We start from the raw sequence: 6,067 nt of genomic DNA on the forward strand, positions 1-6,067 counted from the left end.
GCATAGAGTTTTAGGTTTCTGCCTTACCTACTTTATTTTTTTTCCTGAAAAAATTCCAATTATCTCTTATAGTGACAAATCTTTTATAGCCAAAAACCAATCATCTTCCCAGCACCACCTCCCATCGCATACCCACCTCGTTACGTTCAAGAACATATTTTTATGTTTCTTCCATGGCCGAAAGCTGTCGGGTTGCAGCAAAATTCACCATTTCCATGGGGTAGCCTAAAACATCGAACAGCCGGTACTAATGCAAGGAAAGACATCCAAGACATCCAAGTGATAAAAGCAAGAAGTGAGAAAGAAAGGAGGAAGGAAAAAGCACCACCATATCAAACTCAAAGCATCTAAGAACATGGAGTAATGCACAGAGTATAGGATTAAATAACCATTTTATTCAATTGAAACTAAGGATTGATTCACAAGCCCCAGACGATCGGGAACCCATCGGCCCCGATTTCACATAAACACTGTCAAAGAAATTCATTCATAACAACCCTCGTCCATAGAGACGACCAACTTTCAAGCAGACACAACCACTTAGAATCCACCACGAAGACGGAGCACGAGGTGAAGGGTCGACTCCTTCTGGATGTTGTAATCCGCCAGGGTGCGGCCGTCCTCCAGCTGCTTGCCGGCGAAGATCAGCCTCTGCTGGTCCGGGGGGATGCCCTCCTTGTCCTGGATCTTGGCCTTCACGTTGTCGATGGTGTCGGAGCTCTCCACCTCCAGGGTGATGGTCTTGCCGGTGAGGGTCTTGACGAAGATCTGCATGCCTCCCCTGAGCCTCAGCACAAGGTGGAGGGTGGACTCCTTCTGGATGTTGTAGTCAGCGAGGGTGCGGCCGTCCTCGAGCTGCTTTCCGGCGAAGATCAGCCTCTGCTGGTCTGGGGGATGCCCTCCTTGTCCTGGATCTTGGCCTTCACGTTGTCGATGGTGTCGGAGCTCTCAACCTCGAGGGTAATGGTCTTGCCGGTCAGGGTCTTGACAAAGATCTGCATACCTCCACGGAGACGCAGGACAAGGTGGAGGGTGGACTCCTTCTGGATGTTGTAGTCGGCGAGGGTACGGCCGTCCTCGAGCTGCTTTCCAGCGAAGATCAGCCTCTGCTGGTCCGGGGGAATTCCTTCCTTGTCCTGGATCTTGGCCTTGACGTTGTCAATGGTATCGGAGCTCTCGACCTCGAGGGTGATGGTCTTGCCAGTCAGGGTCTTGACGAAGATCTGCATACCTCCACGAAGACGGAGGACAAGATGGAGGGTAGACTCCTTCTGGATGTTGTAGTCGGCGAGGGTACGGCCGTCCTCGAGCTGCTTTCCAGCGAAGATCAGCCTCTGCTGGTCCGGGGGAATTCCTTCCTTGTCCTGGATCTTGGCCTTGACGTTGTCGATGGTGTCGGAGCTCTCGACCTCGAGGGTGATGGTCTTGCCGGTGAGGGTCTTGACGAAGATCTGCATACCACCACGAAGACGGAGGACAAGGTGAAGGGTGGACTCCTTCTGGATGTTGTAGTCAGCAAGGGTGCGGCCATCCTCGAGCTGCTTTCCGGCGAAGATCAGCCTCTGCTGGTCCGGGGGAATTCCTTCCTTGTCCTGGATCTTGGCCTTTACGTTGTCGATGGTGTCAGAGCTCTCGACCTCCAAGGTGATTGTCTTCCCGGTGAGGGTCTTGACGAAGATCTGCATGCCTCCCCTGAGCCTGAGCACAAGGTGGAGGGTCGATTCCTTCTGGATGTTGTAGTCAGCCAAGGTACGGCCGTCCTCGAGCTGCTTGCCGGCGAAGATCAGCCTCTGCTGGTCCGGCGGGATCCCTTCCTTGTCCTGGATCTTGGCCTTAACGTTGTCGATGGTGTCAGAGCTCTCCACCTCGAGGGTGATGGTCTTGCCGGTGAGGGTCTTGACGAAGATCTGCATCTGTAGAGCACCAAAAGAGATCACAAATTTAAGCCTCCCCCTTCAACCATCGCAACCCAGAAATCAAGAAAACGCCAACAACACGAAACCCAGAAAACCCAAGATCCAAGATCAAAACGTATACGGAAAAAGAAGGAAACCCAATTCGCAGATCGCGAAGAACGGAGAGATCGGAGATCGGGAAGCCCTACCTTGAAAGAATTCGCAAGGGGCTTGGCTGAGAATCAATCGAGAAAAAGGAGATACAGAGAGATAATGGTGAGAACAACGTGAGGGCAGGGCCTTTCTTTATAGCAGAGGAGGAGGTTGATTCGGTCACGGCAAGGAAAAGTAACCCCAATGAAACTCCGACACGTGGCGGTCACGACGTGGCTTGCGCCAGTCCAATACGGCAGCCCTCGGTGCTATCTGGCTATGGATAGCGACAAAGGAAAGGTAAAGAAAGGCAACTAAGTCAATATAATTTCGGCAAAAAAAAAATTAAATTGATTACTTAATTCTTATTGCTTTTTCCCAGATTCCCAAGCTGAGGTAGGGTGACTAAATCCAATTAATTTCGGCAAGAAATTAAATGGATTACTTAATTTAATTGATATTTCCAAGATTCCCAAGTTGAGGTAGGTAGGGCAAATAAATCAATCAATTTCAGGCAAAAAATTAAATTAGTTACCTAGTTTTATTGATAGTTTCAAGGTTCCCACGTAAAAGGGCAACTAAAATCAATTAAAATTTCGGGCAAAAAATTCAATTGATTACTTAATTCTTATTGATAGTTCCAAGATTCCCAAGTTGAGGTAGGGCCACCGTCGACCGAGGTCACGAACGGTGGATAGGCTTCCACCGTTTCCAGATTTTTTTAGCGGCAAATTTCTTCTTTTTTTTTTTGGTCGGTCAGCGGCAAATTTCACTTGGCCAGGAAATTTTAGTCGGTAAATAGAAAAACCCAAGAGAAAGAAAATAGGAAATTTGAATAATAAAACACCTCAAAAATTATATCTTTATCATGGATTTTAAAGAAATAAATTTTTTGGTTCATCGAATCTGGCTCGCTTATCCATAGAGTTGTTAAGATGTGTTAATAATATTATTTAAAAAACTTATAATAGGCTAGGACGATGTATAAATAACAAATCTAGAAAATAAGAAAGTTTATGAAAGATTTATATAAATGATGAATTTTAGGGTTTCCTTTCTTTTTTGGCTGTAGATGTATTTAAGGCTGGGGTTCTATAGATTATAACGTTCATTTATTTGGTTAGTAATGATTTATTGTTTAGAGTTTGATTTTGGATACGGATAACCAAACTATCTTTTACAAAAACAAAGATGCTTAAAGGTTCAATCAATCGATTTACAAATTATTTCGCGACATAAAACGTCTTATTTTGGTGTGTAAATTTCATGAAAAATTCACATTATAAATAAAACAAATTACAAATGAACTGGGTAACGATATCATCCCGAAAATCTAGTATGGACTTCGAATTTAAATTTAATCTTAACCTAGTCAAGTTTCATAAAAGATTCAAAATCAATATGATCAATTTTGATAAACACAATAATCTCCTAGAGCAATCCTAACATATTTGGAAATTCATATGACTAATTTCATGTATGCTCTCGCTAACGTCTTCAATAATTTGCTTCTTAAGTTAATTCAAACATCATCATCTCACCAGATGGCCTCTGCCGGCTATCCAATTTAGATGATTAAGAGGATAGCAACGTTTCAAGTCTTGGTTTTTGTCGATATCTATATTTCTTTTTTGGTCGAATGTCGACATCTATATTGGCCAGGCGACCACCTCGAAGAGTCATTTATTTATTTATTTTTAATTTAAGAGAACCGGCCAGTATTGGGAGACCCACCCTGCAATGAATAGTTCTTGACTCTTTGCGCAAGTGGGCTTTAGATTATTCCCCCATTTTCTTATTTATTCTTTTAGCTTTTTGTTTTCTTATTTATTTTTTGGCTTTTTTTTTTATTTTTTTATTTTTTTGTCAGAATTTGTGATTTTGATTATTCTACCTGGTTTGGTTTTATTTGCTCTACTCATAATCTTTTAAAAGTGCTTTCGTTTTCTTTTTCCTTGCAATTTTTTTGTATTTTATTTCTTATCTAATTTGTCATTTTCATTGTAACGGGATATCATAAACATACAAAAATACTTCTTATCATGTGGGCCAAGAAAGTGCGCAAAAGAAAAAGTAAAGGTAAAAAGAGAAGAATAATTTATGTGCAATTCGTCTTGGAGGATATAAAGGTTGAAAGGATGAAAGGATGAAACGCAATGATTCGACTCTTACATAATGGGCTACCAAATGAAATTTAAGTAAGCTGGAAATGAACAATGTAGTTGAGAATGAAACGAAAATGGGATTAGATTAGTGTTTCGATTATTATATTTAATTGTAATCAATGAACAAGTGTTGAATCATAAAAATACCATGATAAAATCTCAAATATATCCCTTAAAAATCAAAGTGAAAGGGGGAAAAAGTAGGCACAAAGAATTTGGGTTCTTTCCACTATGCATGAAAAAAAGTTAACACCGCGGTGGATGCAAACACCAAGAAGAAATAGATAGAACAACCGTTTGGAATTACAAGTGAAAAATGAGGTTTAGGTTTTTAGAATCAAAACAAATGTGGACAATACTAACCAAGCCAAAGGAAAAAAAATTTTTTTTTAAAAAAGGTAATTTTATTATTAAATTAAGTACACCCACCCTCCTAGTATATGCTTTAACAGGAATCACACAAAAGTAGATTAATAAAAAAAAAAATGAGAAATTTTATGAATATGGAAGAGAGGATAGGCTCATTAAATTCAAAAATCCTAAGATCAAGACAATTGCCTGAATCCCGTGAAACCATTTCTAGAAGTTTATTGATATCTTCACCTGTAATATGGAGACTATATAGTATATTAAATGGTTGGGCTCAAAAGTTAGGTCAACCAACCACCCAAATATTTCTTTTCAAGGCGCACTTGATTATTGCATCTAGAAAAGTCGAACGTGATGGAGACTTTTTAATACTTTGATTTTTATAAAGTTAATTATATATATATATATATAATTATTTTTTTTTTTTCTCAATAATGTCTTTGAGAATTGCGATTGGATCGGGAAATCTGCCTGTCTTTTCGCACTCGACTTGGTCTAGACACCTCTGGAAACAGAAAGGAAGTGGTTGAGTATTTTTTTTTTAATTGAATATTATTTTATCTGCTATAAATAAAGTATCTTGAACGGCAAAAACATCAACGACGGACAAAATCTCCTGGTGTGAAAGATTGCTTTGCGTCCATTATTTAGAGATAATTATTATTTGAGGGACTCACCACCAAGCAAATGACAGTTTGGCCGAGTGGTCTAAGGCGCCAGATTTAGGCTCTGGTCCGAAAGGGCGTGGGTTCAAATCCCACAGCTGTCACAGATTGATTTTTTTAACTTTAACTTTATATTCATATTCTACTTTATAATGGAAAATTATGCTAAAAGGATTCGGAAAATTCGTATAATATGTAATTTTAAGACTTCTTTTTGGTCGTGTTTCAAAGTTTAAGGTCTCTTCGCGTGAAAAGGAAAGCCAAAAAGAAAAAAATGTTTAAATTAAATTTCACTCAATACTTATGTGTCTTTTTTCATATCTGGAAAATCGAAATTAGACTCTAGTGTTATGAAAAATGGTGGTCAAAGTTCAATTGTGGACTTTGAAAGATAAAAAATGTGTATTTTTTCATATCAATCTCTAGCTTGACTGGAAAATCGAAATTAGACTCTAGTGTTATGAAAATTGGTGGTCAAAGTTCAATTGTGGACTTTGAAAGTTCAAAATGATATTGTCTAAAATGTATTGAATTTTCAATTTTTTCATATTAATTTCTAGTTAGACTGGAAAATCAATATTATATTCTAGTGTTATGAAAATTGGTGGATAGAGCTCAATCGAGGATTTTGAAAGGTGAAAATGACGTCATTTACAATGTATCAAATTTTCCTGTCGATGATTAGGTTTATTAAGATCAAGAATTGTTAAATTTAGCAATAGCAAATATCTGGGCAAGGCACTGAAAAAATCCAGCAATTTGGACCTTTGGAATTCTATCTTCCTTTCTTATGTATCTTGCTTCGACTTTTCTTTTTAGA

The 6,067-nt window shown here is 39.2% G+C and overlaps 1 non-coding gene and 1 pseudogene across 2 annotated transcripts; one reads left to right on the forward strand and one right to left on the reverse strand.

The window, feature by feature from the left end:
• Positions 1 to 375: 375 nt before the first annotated feature.
• On the reverse strand, positions 376 to 2,243 carry LOC104445744 (annotated as a pseudogene). The gene is made up of 2 exons (XR_001987911.2): positions 2,105 to 2,243; positions 376 to 1,913 (listed from the first exon to the last, which is right to left on the reverse strand). The product of XR_001987911.2 is annotated as a polyubiquitin-like (transcript).
• A 3,028-nt stretch (positions 2,244 to 5,271) lies between these two features.
• On the forward strand, positions 5,272 to 5,351 carry TRNAL-UAG. The gene has a single exon. It is a non-coding gene; the product is annotated as a tRNA-Leu (tRNA).
• The last annotated feature ends 716 nt before the right edge of the window (positions 5,352 to 6,067 follow it).

The sequence above is a fragment of the Eucalyptus grandis genome, chromosome 5 (genome assembly GCF_016545825.1).
Source record: "Eucalyptus grandis isolate ANBG69807.140 chromosome 5, ASM1654582v1, whole genome shotgun sequence".
NCBI classification, from domain to species: domain Eukaryota; kingdom Viridiplantae; phylum Streptophyta; class Magnoliopsida; order Myrtales; family Myrtaceae; genus Eucalyptus; species Eucalyptus grandis.